Raw genomic sequence first — 22270 nt, 5'->3', positions numbered from 1 at the left:
AGGTTAAAAAATGGCCTAAACAAATCCATCAAAAGTTTTTTAAATTCTTAAAACATAGAAAATATGATTTTCTGATTTGTTGTTTTGTTTTTACAATTTCAAAATAATTTAGAACCTGTATTTAGAAAAACCAAAAAACAAATTATCTGTCACATTAACGTCACACTGATCAGGGTAACCAAACAACATGGGGAAGTGCAGATTCCAAAAAACAGGTGTGGTTTATGCAAATAAATAAATGAAGTTAAATACTTTTTATAATTTTATTTCAAACTTAAACAGTGATAAATCGAGAACTAAGGAGGTGGAACCCCACATGCAGAGTGAGAAACACAGAACATTTCCTAGTTATGTTTTCTCTTTTCTGCACCACAAGACAAAAAAACCCAAACATTTTTCTTGTCACAATAAATATTTGTCTTGAACCCAAAGTAATTGATGTGGGTTCATGTTTTTATTTACTAGTTATTGTCAAGTTGGTTTTAAATTTAATTCCAAGTGGTATCTAAAAGATCTTTAAAAGTCTTAAATCTAACTTGCTTTTAGTTGTAAAAACCATGACAGTTTGGTCTCTTAATGTTGTATTGAAGGGCGGGAAATTTAAATGAAGTGTTTTTTTGCAACAGTCCTTTATTGAGTTTTAGAAAAAAAATAAGAAGATTTTAAGAACTAGAGTTTACAAAAATCGTATGCATACAGTAGTGCAGGATGGATAAGAATTTGGTCATGGATTGAGCTCATGTAACGCAGCTTGTTTTCTGCTTTTTAAATCAGCAACATGAGCTGATGTCACTAAGACATGTTTCAGTGTCAGTGGGTCCTCACTGAACCGTGTGTCGTAAAAGCACATGTTTGCGTCCGTCACAGGACTGCCATCACAGGATTTTAAAGTTAAAGATAGCATTTAAAATATGTGTTTAATAGAGATTTAAGAGGTAAAGATTGTTTGCTCAATGCTGGGCACATTTTCAAATTGCTTCAGTGCTACTGAACAACTGCTTCAAATCTGACACATTTTAAATTGATTATTTAATATCAACATTGAAGGCTTTGCACAGCATATTTATGTGTCATTTTTGTTTTCCATTATACTCCAGTGGAATTCACCACTATGTTTTTTCAGTCAAGCTTAGCAGCCCACTCCACTGTGTGTTTTTCTATTATTCAGACAGTTGAAAAGCCAGAAGGCAGGTGAGTAGAGGACACAGGCGAGACAGCTCTGGTCAGACTTGACAGTCAATCAGGGAACTTAACTTAACCAAGAGTATCTCTGTGCAGCATGCGTTAGCCTATTGCCCGCTGCGTTTTGTTCCTCCCCTCCCAGGAGAGCATGAAATATCACTAACGTTAGCAAGCACGGGAACAATAACAGCTTCCTGAGTGTACTAATCAATTCTTGAAGGATTTTTTTTCTCGTGTTTGTGTTTAAATATTTGTTCCAAATTAGCTCGGAACATGAAACAGCAGCTTTTTTTTTTTTTTTTTTGACTATTTTAACATAAGTCTCAATATTAAAAAAAAAAGAAAAAAACTCAGTCTAAGACGTACAGTGTAGTCACTCACAGTGTACTTTAGCACCTCATTTTTCATTTGCAACCTTTCCACTTACACTGCCTCAACTTTAATTATCTTCTTTCTTCCCTCTTTCACTATCTTTACATCATCATATTTATTTTTTTATTCTCCTTTCTTAATTCCTTTAACTCCACAGTGCCTTATTTTTCTTTTTTTTCCACACTATTCTCCATAGATGAATTGTACTGTGGTAATGTACTTAAGTAAAGCCCCTTAACATGCCCGGTATAACTGTACTGTGAACTCTTACTGTATCTAAAGATAAAACCTATTCAAGTGAAAATAGAAGTGTGAACTTCAACAGTAAAAACTCTGTGAAGTTGCTACTAGCTTTTTCTCACCTCATTTTATTTTGCTTCCGAGAACCAACACCTCAGCAGACTAACAAGCCAACAACAAATGTTTGTTTGTGTGTGTGTGAGAGAGTCAATGAGTAGAATGACAGACAGAAGTTTAGAACGTTAGAAACTTTATAGCCAGGTTCCCACCCCTGTTAAAATGGTGAGGGATGGCTATTTCACACCTCTTTCGTGTGTGTGTGTGTGTGTGTGTGTGTGTGTGTGTGTGTGTGTGCTCGCATGTGCGCGTGCCTGCGTGTGTGTGTGTGTGCGTGCGTGCGTGCATGCTTGTGCGTGAGAGAGAGGGAGAGTGTCTCTGTGGGTGATGACTTTGGCAGATGGGAGCGAGAACAGTGATGATAGTTTTGAGGTCTGGCTGTGGTATCTGAAAAGCCTTGGGAAATTGGACACACGCACACTCACATACAGTACACCCTGTCTCTGTTTCCACTTACAGACATGCACTGTAATCCCAAAATGCTGTGCCAATTTTACATGTAGGCCTCGTGTTTGAAAAGGACCCGAGTCATTTTTCCATAAAAGTCACTCTGATAATCTGCCTTATTACAACCTGGTAGCAGTTCTGAAACATTTTTCCACACGGCTGAGGTGTGATTTAAAGCAGTCACAGTGCTGATAACAGCTTTCTCACATGGGATTTCTTTGCCATATAGCATACAAATCAGGAATAAGAAGTGGTGCTTTTAATGTTTGGATTTTAAAGAGCTGATCTAAGACCTTTACATGTTACGCAAGCTTTACTATTTTTTAGGGCAACGATAGCCTCGGCTCCAGGCATTATATTTTTGGGCTGTGTACAACTCCATATGTCCCATTCTTTTGAACGCAATATCACAAGAAAAACCTTTAGGGAATTTCTTCAGGTTTGGCACCAACATCCACTAGGACTCAAGGATGAACTGATTATATTTTGGTTGTCATAGGTCAAAGGTCAAGGTCACTGTGACCTTGGCTGTCTCACTCTTATTAACATAATATCTCAAGAAAACCTTCAGGGAATTTCTTGGACTCACAAATGTCCACTTGGACTCAACAATCAACTGAAGGATTTCGTGGTCAAAGGTCACTGTGACCTTGCATCCATTTCATTCTGTCTGAACGCATTATCACAAGAAAACCTTGAGGGAATTTCTTCAAATTTGGCACAAAATCCACTTGGGTTAGAATTTGGTTGTCATTTATCAAAAGTTAATTTCTTCTTGTGAATGCGATATTCAAGAACACTTTGAGGGAAGTTCTCCAAATTTTGCACAAACATCCACTTTGACTCAACAATGACCTGGATAGTATTTTGTGATCAAAGGTCAAGGTCACTGTGACCTTGCATCTGTCTCATTCTCTTGAACTTGATTTCTCATGAAGGCCTTCAGGAAATTTCCTCAAATTTGGTGCAAACATGAACTCAAGAATGAACTGTTTAGAATTTTGTGGTTTAAGGTCAAAGTTCAAGGTTGCTGTGACCTCACAAAACATGTTTTTGGCCATATTTCATGCGCTATTTTTGTTTTGCAGAATTTCACACAAATGTTGAAAGGATAAAATGATAAAGCTGTGACATTTCATTTTCAAAAGGTCAGCACCACTGTGGCATCATAATGTTTTGCAAAAACACTGTTCTGGCCGTTACGTCTTAACTCAGGAGCAGAAGGGCCAGACATTTGGTCAGATACTGAATTGGTGACACTAATCTTTGGTGTCCACCTTGAAACTCTGCTGATTGTATAGCTCTTCTGTGCTGGGGGGTCTAAGATGTGTGTGAACCACACACATTTTCACAGACATGGATATAAACTCTACTGCAACTTGGCTGGTGCTCGAAGGCATACAACCACCAGGCGGTAATTCTAGTTTAGAAATGGCTGGATATTGGTCTGACCTCTAAATTAGAGAAGTGCTCTCCTCACTTGGATGAGATAACAGTAAACAGCCTTCCAGATGCATGTACAAACAGCCTTGTATTGCATAGTCTCACATGGCTGGTGCCAAATATTATGTGAACATTGCACTCCGATGCATAACAGACTCTCATATTTGAAGTGAGTCAATATAAAGTTTCCCACAATAAACACAGCAATCTGAAAGCCAAAAAGCTGTTACTAAATACATAGATTAACCCAGAAATGTTTGCCTACTGAGGAATTTTATGTGTGAAAGGGTCTCATCTCTTTCTCCTTCTGTCTTTATTTTCCTTCTCCCTGCCCCTGCATTTCTGTCTGCATGTTTCTTGCGCTGTCAATTAACTCGAGAGATATTTCAGCATCTACAGAGTCAGAGAAAGATATCGTGTTTGGAAACCAGGCTGCTGACCTTATCAAAACATATTATTTTGCCACTGGCCCAGAAATAGCTAGCAGGCTGTGTGTATCTAATGTCTGCATGCCTGTATACCTGTATGCATTGTGTGGGAGGGACCATGTTTGTGTATGTGTGTATTTTGTGAGTATATATTATTCCAAGTGAGGCCATAAATAGCTGTAGGGTTGCTTAGTCAGGTACTGTATATTTGACTTGAAGTCAGTTAACTGGAGCACAGGGTACGGTGTGTGAGTGTTTGTGTGTGTGTGTGTGTGTGTGTGTGTTGTGTGTGTTGTGTGTGTGTGTGTGTGTGTGTGCTATCTGTGTGTGAGACAAGATTTTGATGGCTCTAAAATTAAAACATGACCCAGCAGTGGATGATGTTTCCCTGCCTAAAGCACAAACACTAGCTAGCAAACTGTCAGCAATGTCAGTGCATGAAATAGAGAGGAGTCTGTCGAGGATATTTTGTATATTTATGCTACTCTTTAATCAGTGTTATGGTCATTATATATATATATATATATATATATATATATATATATATATATATATATATATATATATATATATATATATATATATATATATATATATATATATATATATATATATATATATATATATATATATATATATATTAGATAATATTATGAAACAAAGGCACTTGGGGCGTCGGTGGCTGAGTGGATAAAGCAGGCGTCCCATGAATAAAGGCAGTGTCCTTGCCACAGCGGTCTCATGTTCAATTCCCACTTGAGGACCTTTGCTGCATGTCATCCCCACTCTTTGTCCCCCTTTCACACTATTGATCTGCCCTATCTAAGAAAGGCTAAAATGCCAAAAAAATAATCTTTAAAAAAAAAAAGATACAAAGGCACTTGGGTACATTTTTCGTTCAGAGTAATTAAACATATATTAAACATCACCATTTTACGAAACAAGCTCATAGTTGTTATATGTTGAAAGAAAATTATTGTTTTAATGAAATAATGTACATTTCATATCATATAGTGGTAAATATTTATGTATTTGCTATATCACAGCATTTTATTCCATCAGCAACGTGTTATTCTCCTCGCTCATACATTCAGTACTCAAAATTCTGGAAATAAAACTCTTAACTCTATGTATTTTTTCCTCAAGAGCTTAGAAATGAATGTTTTTCATGGAAAATCAACAGTGACAAGATAGAAAAGGAAAGCGAGGAGGACGCAACAGTGCTTGTCCCTTTCACTTCAAATCACCCAAGGTCTCCTCTCAATGTCATCTTCTTCAAATGACCTCTCCATCCTCTTCAACTCTCCCAACCTCCAAATCTCACCTTCTCTGTATTTCACCATTTTACCCATTCCTCTCCCCCTCATTCTCACTTTCTGTTAGTGGCGTTATTATAACAATACAAAGGACCCCTGTTGAGTGTGTCCCAATTCCTCTATCCATGTAAACCAGCTTTTAAACACTGTAGGACTTTTTTGAGGATTAAGCCTGGAATCTTCTCTCTTTTCTTTTTGCTACGAGAGAGCATGCATTAAAGCTGCATGTTTTCATTTTATTAGATAGTTATGAGTATCTTGGGGCTGACTGAAACAAAGACAGAGAGGTGTGTGACATTCAGGCAAACATTCTTGGCTGGAATCAAACCTGGAAAGTTGCTGTTAAATGGTTTGTGCCTTGGACCACTGACTGATTTGTGTTAATGTTTGGGCCTGAATGAAGCATGAATCTGTATGAAACAACTTCAGTGATTTGTATGCTTACATGCCTATTATGCATCTTTGTGTGTGTGCTCCTGTGCGAGTGTGTATGTTTGTGATTGTGTGTGAGAGATTGGGTCATTCTGAGGTCAGTAGATGGCTATCAGAGTGTATATATGGTCAACATTAGCGGGTTGCACCCCTACCATGTGTGCACCATTACTGCCCCATTTACACATTCTCTCTCTATGTTATACACACACACAGACACACACACTGGTAGACACACTTGTTTTCTCTTATGTTATTCTTCCTATTTAAAAAAACAAAACTAAAAGAGATAAAACAAAGGGGGAACAGTGAACCCCAAACTATTAAGTTAACAGATTTCACAAGTCTTTACAGCACACAATGTTAAATTGCGTAGGCTGCTGTTATTCCTTTTTTGAACTTATACCCACAAAAAGTAATGATCTATAGTTGTTATATAGCCCACCTAATCGTGACCTAGAAGCAGGCTCGCACCGGCCATCTGGCAATTCTGGTGAATACCAGATGGGCCGGCCCACCTTGTGGGCTGCACAGGCCGCCACCAGCCATGTTGGAAAAAAAATTGACGGGAAAACAAAAAGTTAGACCAGCTGGCTGCGCCTACTTGAGGCTGGGACAGCCCATCTGATTAGCGGTTACAGGGTCCCAGAACTGTCAATTGCCTATTGATAGTGTAAGTATAGATAGCCTGAGACATGCCACAGGGAGAAAAAATGAATAAATCGAGGCAATATTTTTACTAATTCGAGCACGAGATGCTATTGTGTGGCTTCGAAAAACATTTTGTTCCCTTATTTATATTAAATCATTACCTTGTTTTTGTTAACTCATTCATTCCTTTGCTTTAGTCTATCCATTCCCTTATTTTAGTGAATTCATTTCCCCATTTTGGGTATTTAGTGCGCTCAAGATGAGTCTAACGTTACATAACGTTATAAAGAGCAACATATTGAACTTAGTTTCAAGTTGGATATGCGACAGATATTTACTCTGGACCCAGCGGTGTCTTCTTTACTCTGTTTCACATGGTGTTGGCAGTAGGAGGCAATAATTGACTGTTTACTTGACGCAGTAATTACAGTTTGTTTTTTTCAACGATAAGATATCATACAATCCAGTGTCTGAAGGTATCTTGAATTGTGATATGGTGAAGTATTATCAATAATTATTATAGATTACATTATAGAAAGCAATGTAGAAACGTTATAAACAAATATGGGAGGCCAATTATTACCATATTGACAAAAAATAACTATTATTTTACGTGGTAGTAGGGCTGGGGGATATGGAGAAAATCAAATATCATAGTAACTGGCCAAATACATCAGTATATTGTGGCCATATTGTAGGGTTGACTGTGCTTTGTGCTTTCACAAAATATTTACACACTGATATTTTTGATAAATAGTCATCAGTAATGTGGATATAATGGATATAATGACTAAGTAGGTGAAGGCAAATAATAAAGCAGCTTGAACAGTGGTAAATTCAGAAAATTACATAATTTTAGTGTAATTCTGCTTAAAAAAACTAAGAGGATAACTAAGAGGATATCCAGTCTTATTTCTTGATATCAATAAAATAACGATATATTACACAGCCCTGCATGTAAGTATCATAATCCACTCATATTAATAAGATAAATCCATGCATGTGAGTGTCAAAGCACATCCGACTGGACTAATTCAGCTTTGATCAAAAACATGATTCGGCTCTCTCAGGATCTCTGCTGATAACACTGAACAGTTGTTGGAGACACAGCCATGACCCAATTGGATTAGCCAAACACCCTTACCCATTTGTCCTTGTTATTACACTTATTGGATTAAAAAGGGCCAATCAGAATTGTTGTTCAGGTTTCTGGGAAGGCTGTCACTTCCTCATTATAATGCTAATCGGATGGTTAGTAATTAGAAAGCAGATGTTGCATTCTGTGTCTTGCACTCTTGTTTCCGTGTGTCTTTTTAGTTGCATTTATCCATTTATTTCCCTCAACCTTCTGCTATTGGTCTTTGCATATTTCCTCCTCTCTGCCCCTCCTCCTCTCCTTCTCATTCTCTCTGAATTTGGGGTGAAAAGGACATTGTTGAATATTGTTTCACTCCGGTGGGGGGGGGGGGGTCTCTCACATCTTTTTCTGTCTCTCTATCTCGCTTGAGAAGACCTCCCAACCAGGCCTGAGAGTTTCCCAGACCACTTTACAACTGCTGCACAATCCACCCCATTGTCCAGTTGTTTTTCTGTGTGTCTCTGGACTCATCGAGACTCTGCTTGTTTGTTAGCCATCAAGGGGGACCCTGTCTCCCATAGCTGGCCTCCCCCCCTCTTCCCTCTTTCTTTTTCCTCTCTTGACCCTATCTTGTTCCTAGCTTCTAGTGTTTCTGATGTGTTCAGCCGTTGCTGCATTAAAGGGTTATGGTCACAGCTTTGATCTTGATCGTGGACTCTAAAAAGTCAGGCTACAACCCATAATGTGTTGCAGAACCGTAGGGTCCCTGTTTGACAAGGGTATGGATATGCTTTCATATGTCTTGACACCGCGGTGAGGGAGGAAGTTGTTCTTTCAGGTCCCAGCTGGTGAATGTTTAACAGGTTTTTGGGGTATGCTGGAGCTGATCTGATGTTAAGTGATACTTTGCTCATGTGGTGAGATCGAGTTTTGTTACAAGCTGTAAAACCTACAAACATATTCTACTCATTTTTGTACTTTTAACCTTTGTGTCACAACTCGCTTGCCTTTTTTTGGATATTACTTTGATATTTTATATTAAAATTTTCAACCAGCTTCAAACAAACAGCGCATCAAAACAGCGCAGGTAGCATGTGGCTGTACTACAGGCTGCACATCTCCATTTTCGGATTGCTCACCACTAATGCTGTCACCATGGACACAAATAGTAGAGAAGCAGACCAAGAGACAAAACCGCCTAAAGTCTAATCAAATGGTAAAAGAAGGCAGTGCTGATTGAATATAAATCCAGATTATATTATTGCAGTGCCTATTTTTCTTCTAAATTGTTCTGCGAAACATATTTTAACGCAGTGTTTAGCAGTAACATTGAGAGTTTGTAAACAGGAAGTGGGCGCTATACTGCTTCCTTTACAGCGAAAACAAGGCGGAGAAATACTGAGACCAAGCTGAAAACTAGGCAGTGCTGATCAAATAGAAACCAAGATTCTGTTGATTTAGTGCTCTGGATTTTTCTCAAACGTTTTAAAAAACATGTTTAAGCCTCACATTTGACTGTAATACAAGATTGTTTGTTACCAGTTGGCCGCCATTTTGTCAAACAGACCAGTTCGCATTATAAACACACCAGCGGGAGTGCTTATTAGTCTGGTATGGCAAAGTGCATTCTGGTAGTTGGAGGTTTTCTAACTCTTAAGAAAAAGCAAATGCAACACTTCTTTTCTCTGTTTTCTTTGGTCATCTAGCACCAGTTTCAAAAGTGTTTGTGTCTTTCTACTGCATGGATGACCTCCTTTTATGTCAGGACCCTCTTAATATTAGTGAAATAATTTTTTAAAGGCTGGCGATGGTTTGGCAATACTTTGTAGCAGTTAACTCATCACAAAAAATATGGGAAACACATCAAGGAGTGTTACATTATTATTTATGTCTGTCCAAAGAACAAGAAGATGGACTGCGTTTCATACATTTCAACAGTTGCAGCTGTGAAATGTTAACATCTGGCAACAGCCTAATGACCATCTGCTGTTCCTGCACTGCTACAAGCTTCTTTTTTCAGGCATTCACAAAGTTCTATTGGATAGTTAAATGACAATTAAATGTGTTTCTGTGTGCATGCAAAGTCCCATCTCCCAAAAACATAAATTATGAAAGACAACATGATGAGTGTCTGCAAAAATTGAGCTAATGTCAAAGTCTTTGTTACCAAATGAGACACACCGTAAATTGTTACGATGATTTATGAATCTTTCGAAACAGGAAGCATCTCATATTACTGCAGCAGGCAGGGGGTTTGACACTGAAATAACCAAGTGAGGCTGTGGTGGTCAAGTTGGTGAATGGATGTACATGCTTACATTTAGTTACATTCACTGATAAAGTTGCTAAAAGACTTTAACATAAGTTATGTAGTTACTTATGTACAAGTACGACCAAAAGCTTTTCTTAATGCACCACAATAAGGCTGAGATTGTTTGTACATATGTCTTTGGGTCCCCGTCCCTCTTTTCATTTGAATCCACTATTTTGCAAATACCACCGTTTTTTACAATCCCCCATCTCCCTGTTACAAGCATAATTTCAGAACTCCTCTTCATGCACTAAATTAGTGGCTATAGAGGGATCGTAATTTTGTCAGCAATTTGTATCCTGTGGTCATGCACTGAGCAAAATGTCCCCAGCTTGAAACTATTACATCTTGCTGAGGGGGAACCAAGTTATTGGCTCAAGATGTGAAATAATGGAGGCTATTTGAATGGGATATGGTATTATCAGTAATGGATTTCATGATGTTTCAAGAAGTCACCCTCTATACTGCCTATTAGTGGCAAAGTAGGATACTGCCATAACTGAATGTCACCTTTAGTTTGAAGAATTTCAGCTAGTATAGAAAGACACGGCCCATTCATGAACTTACAAGCTGCAGCTGATTCATTTGCCAGTGAGATCAATCTGTCTTTATGGCTGTTGCGTTTAATGTCTAAAAGTTGATATTGCTCGTGACTTGGTTTGCACCATTTAACTTGACTTATGGCTTCATTTAAAGTGGCCATTTTCCTGAGGTGACAAGGTTATAATTTCCTCTGATGTTAGAGCTTGTAAACATGTAGTTTGTAGAAGTGCATTTCAGAGCAGCCTAAAAGGGATGCCTCGGAATATTTCCTTATAAAAGAAGTTGATTTTTTTTTTGTAATAACTGCATAATTTCAAAATATATTTAGACATGTACCTTTTCAGTCCTCTTTCACAGCTTTTTTTGGGGGGGTTAGTGTTTAAAATTTAGATATATTTAATGCAGGACAGATATATTTAATAATAATGTGTGTTTGCAAAAACATGTACACACAAGTAATATCACAACTTTGTGACTCTTAAAAATGACATTAACTGCTTTCCTTTGTGAAAATATTAAAACCTAATGATGTGTAAAAAATCAATAAGCTAATGCCTAATGCACATATTTTGAATGGTATCCCAATCATATTTATAAAATAAGGTGTATATGAATAATTTAGTTGTATGTTAAACCGTTTTATCATATTAAGCCCTGCACATGTTTTCTCTTTCACACATGTAGCGCACAACAGGAGATTATCCATGTCAGAAGTGTTCTCAGCATCTGGAAATATTCTGTTTGGTTTAGGTGAGAGGTGGCATATGGGTAGAGCCGTAGACTGTTTAAATAATGGACATGTCCACCATGATGTCACCTACTGGTTTGTGGACTGCCGTTTTGAAGCCTTGAGTTTGGCATTTCGGCTGTGGCTGTTTTCTGGAGGCAGAAGTGACCATATTTGGACGAGAGGCTTGGAGCTACAGAGGAGGGAGGGATGGATCTGACTGTAAGGCAAGGATACATAGTGGCCCCACCCTAACCCTAACTTTGGGCCTAATTAAAATGTAAATGGATGTTGAAATTAGCTATAGTGTTAAAACCATTTTTTGTGGAAGGCTGTAGCTACCTTTATATCAGCTGTATAGTCAGGCATTTTAACATGGAGTCTTTGGGGTTACCTCTGTTTTAGAGCCAGCCTCAAGTGGCCATTAGATGAATTGCAGTTTTTTGGCACTTCCACATTGACTTTATTTTTCAGCTTTGGAGGTTACTACTTAGTTAGAGCATCTAGGACTCAAGACATGAGGTGAATAACAATGTTGTGCCATTGCCAATTCTCAATTTGGTCATCATTAACAGTCTCCAGCCAATCCTTGAATTTATCTGACGATTTCAGCCATGGCCCATATCGACAGAAGTCCCCTGATCTTTTGTCTCTCCAGTTAGACATTTTTGTTTCTGTCTTCATGTAAATGACCCTTCTTCCTCACCCTGTAATTTTTGTTTTCTCCTGTGATAGACACATCATTAAGTCTGTACTATAAGGAGCTGGCAAGGTTAAGACTGTTAAATGTTCAGTCCAACTGATTTGGACATTTGTGTTCTAACATACAGCTCCTCTGGGAGATGTCTAGATGATAAAGCAGCTTTAGAGAGACATCCTTGTCCTTGGTTTGTATCTTTGGATGCTGGCACTACACAACAATTCCTGATTGTACTGTGACTCCTGCCATCGTCCGTCTGTCGAAGAGATTTTATAGTTGATCACGTCATAGTATGAATTCAGCTTCCTTGGGTGACGGTATGCACTCTTCATGGTGGGGGGAGTTGATGTGTAAGAGCCACGGTGGGAGATTGAATGCTTTGGAAAAGGAGCAATGACATGGACAAAGGTCTTGAAGGACATTTGACCATGTGATGTGTTAGTCCAGAGAGTGTTTTTTATTATGTTGATCCTTAAGCTTATCTCTCATTTGACATCTTGATCGGGATTTATTGTTTCTTTTACTTTTCTGCAGTAAACTGTTGTCCCCTTGGATTTTTTTTTTCTTGGCCGTTGCATCATCGCTCAGTTTCCAAATGGCATGGCCGTATTATGATGGGATGCGAAACACCACTCCAAATCCCCATTGTTCTGCCCTCTCTGTGTTTCCGAGGCAACAGTCTCCTACCATCTGGAAGGCCCTCATCCCTCAGTTCCTCTCACTTTCCTCTAATGGGTTTCTCCTCTGTCCTTCTCCCATCTAATTTTCTTTTTCTTTCAGTGCTGTTTCTCTTTTTATTCTCTCAGACCTTTTTTTCTGCATTTTTTGTGCTCTAATTTGATTCTCTCTCCTGTTTTCCCTTTTTCTCACTGCAGCGTTTTCTCATACTTTTCACTTTAAGTGCTTACCGTATTACCGTATTCTTTCGTTTGCTCTCTACTATCCTCTCTTTATCCTCCAGTGGTCATTTTCATCTCACTCCCTCCTGGCTTTGCCCTTTTTTTCTTTCTTTACATGTCAGCTGTGTTCTGTAATAAAAGTACTCTGTCTTATGCATCCCTGCACATTCACAGTCACACGTTCATATCCACATACTCACAGGACATATTTGCAAGCGTGTATACACACACACACTTACATACACAGGGGAATGTAATCATGTTAGTTTCCTGGACTGGTCAGTTTGTAATTCATGATATCCAAGTGGATTAATCATATTTGACAGAACTTTATTGACAAAGACAGATAGGAGCCCCTGAAAGGTGTTTAGTTTCATTCAAACGTGAACTGTATGAGCAAGCATCCGGGCGTGCGTGTGTGCGTGTGTGCGTGTGTGTGTGTGTGTGTGTGTGTGTGTGTGTGTGCCCCTCTAAAGTAGGGCCCATTATTCTCAGCAGATGCTGACCTACAGCTTGCCCGTTCTCTGGAGGGCAGCACTTGTCTCTCTGCCTTTTTTTTCTTCTCTTCCTCTCCATCCTCCCCCCTCCCATCCATTTCTTTTCTTTGTTGTCCCTCCCTTCTCATTTTCTGATCCTTTCTTCCTCCCTCTCCTTTCATGTTTTTCTTCTCAGCTTCACAAGACATTCATGGGGAAGGTTCAGTCTCTCTTACTTGTAGTCCTATTTGTCATTTCTCTTTCTTCAGCTTTCAGATGTAAAACTCTGTCTTTTTCCTTATTTTCCTTCACATTATAGTCTTCTTCACATACTCTCCATTGTCTTCCTATTTACTTCAGTGTAAGAACCTGTATTTATTTCCTCTGAGATTAATGGCTTGCATTCTAGGATTGTTAGCAGTTCATGCCATGGACAGTATTTTTTTTTTCTTCTGGGTTAACCAATAGCTCACCTGGTTGAGCGGGCGCCCCATGTATAGAGGCTCCGTGTCCTCGCCACAGCGGTGGTGGGTTCAACTCCCCTCTCACGCTTAGGTTGTCCTATCTCTAAAGGCAAAAAGCCAAAAGATAATTTTTTTTTTTTTCTTTTCTCATTTTTAGATTGTTTTTTGAGGATACTACTATAAAAGGATGTCAGCAGTTAACAGTTAATTGGTTAAACATTTTGGTCAATAGATTAATTTTGCTACTCTTAAAATTTACTGTTCTGCGCACCATTCAGATCTGGCTGGAGCTAGCTGACTTAGGGCACTGCTTATGTTATCACTGCAACCAGTGTTAGCAGTGTCAGCACTAGTGATGCTAACATGGTTAACAGTGCCAAAGGGGTTCTGCAGTCAAAATGAAGCCACTTACTCACCGGGGCAAGATGAGGGGGAGAACGGAGGGTGGGGGTAATGTTCCCGCAGCAATATGTTCTACCACTGGGATGACTTTACCAGCTGATTGCCAAATGAATCGCCCAAATTAGCTCCTGTTGACCCTGGATATAGCAGAGCAACTGAGGAGACCTGAGGCTGGGTAGTGGGCATGTTTCCACACATTAACATGGCGGGTCAGCTTTCTGCCAGCAAAGCTAAGAAAAAAACATAAAACTTAAGACATTTACATCACAAAATATTGAAATTTCACCACCTCTAAATGGAGAGCACTTTGAATTGCAGCGCTAAAGCTCACTGAGGTAACGGAGCGTCGGACTAAAATGAAAGGCCATTTTGTATTTCAGGTCTTTGTTCTTCTTGAAGATTAGCTACTTAGTTAGCTATTAATGTGTGTCAGCCAATTAAAGCAAAATTAACAGAAACTGCATCCCTAGTACTACATAGTGCATCAATTTTCACACTCAGAATTAGATATCAAATAAAATGGCAGATAAAAACTGCAGTGCACCATATAGTGAATAGGAAAACACAGCCCTTGTTCTTTTCCTTCCTCTTCACCTGTCTGTCTGTTGCACCTCTTTGTCTTTTGTTTACGCTAACTTCTTTTCCTCTTTACATTCATCTGCCTCCTCTCTGTCCTTTGGTCTTTGGTTGTTTCAGTGAATACAGATGAAGATTGGATTTTTTAGTGGCCTGCTCCTTGCCTGGAAATTCCTTGTTGGTCAGTTGTTTTAACACAGATTTGCCCCTGCTGTGAATTCCTCAGTAATTACATCTTGGACACGTACAAAACACAAAATTAGTATGCAGGTGAAAGAAACACAAAGGATTGCATCTTCGTCTTACTTTAAGAGAGTTAAATAATCCCCAGTGAAATACTGTCTGGTCTGTATTTTTCACACTCTCATAACCCTCAAGTCAACCTGTCTTGGCACAAATATTTGACTCATATGTGCTTGATATTCAGATTTGTCTTTTATGTTGCTGTGGCTTCTTGCTGACTTATATCACTACGAGCGTCTTCTCATCAGTTCTGCACAGCCTTTATACATTTACTATGCAGAATTCCCATGCAAAAAAAAAAAAAGTTTAGACTCATACTTAAGTAATTCCTTGCAATTACCACTCATGACCCACTACAACCAACATGCCTGCACAGGATACCTTTAACATTAAACCAGTATATAATTGGAATTGAAATATTTGAAGTGATTTTCTTAATAAGAGGTAATATAAACAACCAATACTTGATTAAGAATTTGGTTGCACCAATTCAAAGTCAGGTTCCACCGCCTTACTGTAGAGAACTGTCCGCTGATAACAGTGATTTGTCCACATTGTACTACATTGGTCGACAATTGACCTTTATAGCTGCAAATGTTAGCATGCCTTAACTTAACATGTCATGACTAGCTTGTAATAGAAACCTTATTTCCAAAGGCAAATGGTGTGACATCAGCTGAGTTATATTATTATGTGTGGTTACAAGTTTTGTAGGAAAATCAACTGCGTGGGAGCCAGGACACTACTGTAGAGTTCAAAGATTAGATCAACAATAGCAGCTGTGTCCTGCTCCTTAGTGCTGTCTGAGGAAGTTTACACTCTTAGTAACTCCAGTCAAACTTGTGTTAGATAGTGTTACATTTGCTAAATTCATCGATCAGTCTTCATCCTCAAATTATTTTCTCTGCTAAAAGTAAAGCATATTGTTTGGAAATTTAAACATTAAAGCATAAATGAATTTTTGTTTTTTGTTTTTTTTTGTTTTGTTTTGTTTTTTTTATTATCAAGCATTCAGTCCGATGGTTAGGATTGTACCAGTAACATTGTGATTATATTCTCATGAATGTAAGGCTTCAACCCAGCTGTAATACTGGGGCTAATTAGCTCTGTCCCCTAATAAATGGACAGTGCTGTTCCTTAACTTCCATCGCTTCATTGGCCATCAGCTGGTGAGGATGCTGACTTTTGCTTGAGAGTTGCAGCTTTTAGCCTCTAATACTTTAGTTTGATAGTATAAACACTGCCTTAGTGTGCATATTTGAGACCCTTTTACATGCTTTTATGTTTTAAACGGCTAGGAACATTTAAAAGTTAGCTGGAGACAGTTTTTAAACAAAACACATTTTTCATTAACATTAGCCTATGCTAGCCAGCTACACCTGCTATTGTTCATCTCTGGGTAAAATCACATGGCCATTGGTTAAGAAATTTGAACGATAAAACTCCGAAATGATGAATTAAGTCTACTTTTAGTGGTATTTGTTAGGGAAGTTGTGAAAATGTAATACCGCCTTCCAAAACAGGCCTTTGAAAATAATCATCTACCTCATCAGTCATGTCTGAGAGAATAAATCATTAAGCTAGCTTTACATCCATTAATAACTGGGGTTATCAGTCCTTCACCAAATGGTTGTTAACTTTGCCAAATGGTAATTAGAGTTTGAATGTTATGTCTATTTATTTGGTATGCCCCCTAATCCTGGCTGATAATACCCTTCCTTAGCCTTTGACCCCATCTTCTAAGTGTTTGGTGGGAACTGATGGGGTATCATGTGACTTTAAGGGGTCAGCAGTCTAGAGAGGTTTAGGGCTCTCTAACAAGCACACAAGCACCAACACAAACCACATTGACAGCTGAACCAACAGAGTTCCATCTCTGACAGACACACACATGCACCCGGACACACAGTATGTAACCACTTAGCTATAAGTAGGAAAACAGCTTAGTGTCTTATTGGGCTTCTCCTAATAAAACTCTCTCCGCCGCTGCAGGCTTCACTCTTAATGATTCAGCTCTGTTCTGTTTAGAGTTTGTTTTTTCACTGCTCACAGTTAATACACTCCCAGATGCCACACACTGTACCTGTGCAGTTTGCTCACGCAGCAGCTTTGTGTGGTCTAACTCAAACAAAGACAACTGCCAATCATGCTGAAAGCCTTCACTCTCTAGTTGATGCTTTCAAATCTTGGTTAGTTGCCTGCCTGAAGCCCCTGAAAACCATGATTATATTGTAAATATTTCAGTGCATATATCCACCACTATTATACATGATACACAAGGTGTTATGTCCTCATGTAGAATATGACTGAGCAAACAATGACCATATTGAAAAAAGTGTAAACATCTACTGGTATATTTGTAAGCACATCTAAACAGCGTAACTAACTCTAAAGGGGTAGACAACGAACCAGAGGGCTTTTCATCCAACATTTATAAATTTGCTCTATATGCTATATATATGCTTTATATGTTATAAAGGCATCTTGACTATTAAAAGTTCTATTAGAAGCAGGTCAAGTCATTTTTGTCCTTCCTTGATCAGTCTTGTTTTAAGTTTTTGTGGAAGTACCAGGTGATTTTAATAATGATTTTCTTTCAAAAGTCATTTTGCAGAAAATGTGAAGATATAATTGTTGGTAAATTGATGCACTAAACTCGATGGAATTTATTTAGAAACCAATATTAAATGCCATTTGCAAAAAACCCCAAGACGTGGCAGGTTTCATTTTTAAATCCAGCCCTCCCCTCTATTCCTTCCTCAGATGGAAGATAAAATATTTCTCCAACCTTCATTATTTTTCACTTAAGCTTTTATTGCCTCATTGTTTGGACTGTGATGCTTCTGTGATTAAAGCTTCATAATGAAGTATCACATTAGGAAAATGGAACTAAGTTAAACTCAGTTTAACTCCGGGGACATTACATCACAGCAGCTCCATTTTCAATGCGGCTCACCAAATGACATTACGACAGTAGTTGTGGAACAATTTGAGCTATTAATCTGTTTTATTACCAGACTGTCAAAATATCGTGACTCTCATTGACAAAGAATCTGACGCTGTTGAATGCGATTTGAATATATGAAGTGCTTTCCCATCCTCAAACCTAAAATCAGTTTTAAATGGATATCAACACAAGGTGAGGACTCGGCTCTGTGAAGACTCATAAAGATATAACTGAATTAAAGCTGCAGTAGTTTATCTCCTCTCCTTCCCCCGCTCCTCTTTCACTCACTTTGAATATCACTCTTTAACCCCCCCCCCTCTTTCCCGCTCCCTCCCCTCATTCTCACCTTCTGTAACCCTCCCCTCTCTCTACTCAAACTTTCCCTCTCTTCTCATTTTGAGGCGGTGCTGTTTGTGTTTGTGCTTTATTGAGACGATCCATCTGCGATGCGGCTGTCATTGTCTCTCAGGAGTTTTTTTAATGTGTTGCGACGTCTTGTCTCTCTTTCTTAAAGGTATTTGAGTCTCTCTGAGACAGGCTGGGATGATCGATGGCTGTGTGTGTGTGTGTGTGTGTGTGTGTGTGTGTCTGTGTGTGTGTGTGTGTGTGTGTGTGTGTGTGTTTCCACTAGTATAACAGCTGTATCCAGCCCCTCTAGAAAGAGTAAGTGAAAGTGTGTGTGTGTTTATGAGAGAGAGGGGCAGGTGCAGAGTACATATAACAACTCCTTGTTTCCTCCGAAATCCATCAGAAATCTCTTAAATGCCCGGGAATTAGAAAGGCTCACATTACTCTCAATTACTGTCAGATCTGGAGAGAATTCTTTCCAATTATCCTTTTCAAATATCTAACCTATGTGCCCTGAGCGCCGCGCATCTACGTAACTAACAACATTAAAGAAGTCATCACTAAACAGGTATTGCGTAGTTGAGTTCCGCTTCAATCTGAGCCCTCGATGGCTTTTCCGTTCTGCTTGGAACATTTTCAAATCTTTCGTTTTGCTTTGATTATGCTCTCAATTATGTTAAACTAGTTGTTACATGTGCCAGGAAGCTGTTCTCATTCATTACATCTGTTTCTATCGTTCTCTCTGTCTCACACACACACACACACACACAGACCACCAGCCTCCTCATTTGGTCTTAACTCCTCTCCAGCTGTGTGCCAATTTGCCTCCTCCAGAGTATGTGGGGTTTGGGAGGGGGTGATTAGAAGCTAGCACTGCATTTAAGCAAAGGTCCACAGTGTGTGTGTGTGTGTGTGTGTGTGTGAGTGTGTGTGTGTGTGTGTGTGTGTGTGTGTGTGTGCCAGTAGTGGGTTCCATCCTCATTACCCAATAATCCCCAGCTGCTGTGCAGTGCTGACTGGGTTCCTGGAGGGAGAATTCCAAACCCGCCACCGGATTTACAGTGGATTCCCTAAAGATTCCCACTGGATTTCCACCCCATTCCCAGTGTGGCAGCTTTCAGAAAATTCTAAGGCTGCAACTAATGATTATTTTCAGTAACAATAATTCTGTCGAGTATCATTTTTGGCTTATCAATGACCCCTGTTGCCTGAAAAAATGTTAGTGATATTGAAAAATGCCCCGGCCAGCAGCCAAAAAGATTAAACGAAAGCAAATTCCACAAGCGGCTAATTGTCTCAGCCCCTAAACAGTGTGGATCCTACTTTAACTCTTTTTCTACTTTAAATACTTCCAACTTTATCCAGCACCTGTGAAACCTCAGTCCTCCTAGAGATACAATAAATTAACAATATTTTCCATACTACTTTATTCCAGCAGATGACTGTTACACGACCAACAGTCGGTGGCAAAGGTTTAAAGTTAGGGCATCACAAAGAAATCTAGGATGGGCACAAGCAGCCAATAAGCGAAAATTGGTCAGAGCCATAGCTTCTCCACATAGCTAGTGGAGAAGTTTATAGGTGTAACCACTGGAAGATCACAAAGGTGAAATAAAAGCTTGGTAATGAGGTAGAATCACTTTTTCCGAGTGTCTTTTTAGGTTACTTATTGGCCAGATTGTCTTCAAAATTATGGACAGAGTACAAGCCTCTAACTCAGTCTAACCTCTTATCCTCATCTAAGTTTTATTCTTCTTAACTCAATTTTTTTTTCATTTCACTGTTTTTGTTCTTAATTGCCTTTTTTTCCATATTTAGTCTCCTTCCCATCTCAAACTTGTCTTATGATTTATCTCATGGCCCACTGGCCTTTTCTGCATCATTTCGTTTATTCTCTATTTACAGTTTTACAGTTTTTAACAAATTGTTTAAATAGTGACATCTAGTATCCCAATAAGTGATTAAAAAGATAAGTGAAGCATTTTTAGCATCATGTTTTCAGATTTCCGTCAGTCCCATTTTTGTAGATGTGATAGGATGAACGGATCAGATTTTGGTGTTCAAAGGTCACTGTGTCCCAGCATAACACGATTTTGGCCACAACTCAGGAAAACATATGTTAATTATCTTTTAAAAAATCACACAAATGGTTTATAGAATAAAATGATAAAGGGATGACGCTTTATACCCAATAGGTCATCTTCTCTGTGACATCATTTTATTCTATAAAAACACTTTCTGGCCATGATTCAGCATCATAACTCAGGAACAGAATGGGAGATATTTGGTCAGACACTGCATCGGTGATGCTAATTTTTGGTGTCCACCTTGAAACTGTGCAGATTTTATAGATCTTTTGTGCTGTCGAGTTGAAGATGTGTGTGAAGCATTCACGTTTCATTTGTAGCTTCTTTGCAGAAACATCCTTTTTTTTTTATCACAAAAGATGCTGATGGCTTTTAATTACATTTTAGAAGTAATGTCTTCCCTTCTGCTCCTTGATTGTATTTTCCTCACCTCTTTACCTCTTATCCTTTTTATCTGCATCCCTCCCTCATACCTCCCCCTACACTTCTCCTCACTTTCTATCTTATCTCTCTCTTTCCCTGTCTGTCCTTCCTTCTTCACCTCCCCGTCACCTCGCCACTGCTCTTATCTCTGCCTTGGTGACATTATTGGTGCCAGGGGCCAAATTCTGAGTGACAGATTGACTTGACTGATATGGGCACAGGTATCTACGGGCTCAGAGAGGGATAGCAAGCCATGCAGATTAGCTGGCAGGCAGGCAGACGTGCAGTCATAAAACCCTCTAAAAGGAGAGCAAGAGGCAGTCAGACACATGCACAGACGGGGCAGCTGGCAGAATTACATGTTGGGAGGCTTTTTCAACAGGAGAGGAGCAGACAAAACGGCTGTGGCTATCATGAAAGGGAGACATTTGAGACATGGAGGTGATATAGTGACTTACAATAAGTGTAGCAGAATAAGTCGAAAAGCAGAAGACAGATGACAGATAGGCTGACAGATGAGAGAAGCAGAAATGCAGTGTGTGTGTATGTGCATGCTGTTTTACACACACACATAGGCTCACGACAGATATGGAGACAGGAAGGGCAGAAGCAGACATCCCAAACATGATGGGCATGTAGTTAGTTATACACTTTCCACTGCTGACCACCCAAATTGACACACACAGGCGTCAGCATGGAGACCACCAGCACTGTGTGTGCTCTGTACAAGTATTTATGTACAAACCTGTGTTTGATTCAGTCTGTCTGTCTCTGTGGCTGTGTGCACATTAACATTATCTCCAGGCAAGAGGCAACAGGTCAACTCTGTGATTGGTTGAAATCTGCAGAGCTCCCCTACTCCACTGCACGTATCGCCGATAAGTGTCATTATGACACTCAGTAAGAGTAACATGATTCTGCTCTGAACACATTTTAGCACAAGTACATGCTTCAACACACATTGTTTTGTAGTATATTAATCTGAACTGCAAGTCAATATAAATTTAATCAAAATAGTGACGGTTTTATGTGCACACATTTAATCTCGCATTTATGCACACACACACAAACAAGCATGAATGCACATATGTAAATAGAAGGAATAAGATAGAAAAAAGAGATGAAATAAGAAAAACAAAAGGGGATATAAGGCAGATGGGTAGATTTGGAAAGAATGAGAAACAAATGTAGACAGATGAAGAGAGACAGAAAGACAGAGAGATAAAATGTAATACCTCGTAATGTTAGCTATGTGGATGACACATGTTTGTGTACTTGCTTTCCACTGGGCACAAGACATCGATATCTATTAACAGGACTGTACTGGATTACCGCAGCTGTGTGTGTGTGTGTGTGTGTGTGTGTGTGTGTGTGTGTGTGTGTGTGTGTGTGTGTGTGTGTGTGTGTGTGTGTGTGTG

At 39.1% G+C, this 22270-nt stretch overlaps 1 protein-coding gene across 1 annotated transcript in view; it reads left to right on the top strand.

The window, feature by feature from the left end:
* Window positions 1-22270, top strand: part of LOC121948859 (partitioning defective 3 homolog B-like) — a 255453-nt gene that overhangs the window by 225264 nt on the left and 7919 nt on the right.

This window comes from Plectropomus leopardus, chromosome 10 (assembly GCF_008729295.1).
Source record: "Plectropomus leopardus isolate mb chromosome 10, YSFRI_Pleo_2.0, whole genome shotgun sequence".
NCBI lineage: Eukaryota > Metazoa > Chordata > Actinopteri > Perciformes > Serranidae > Plectropomus > Plectropomus leopardus.
The sequence above is the reverse complement of the archived record's forward strand: the minus strand, read 5'-3'. Positions and strand labels throughout refer to the sequence as shown.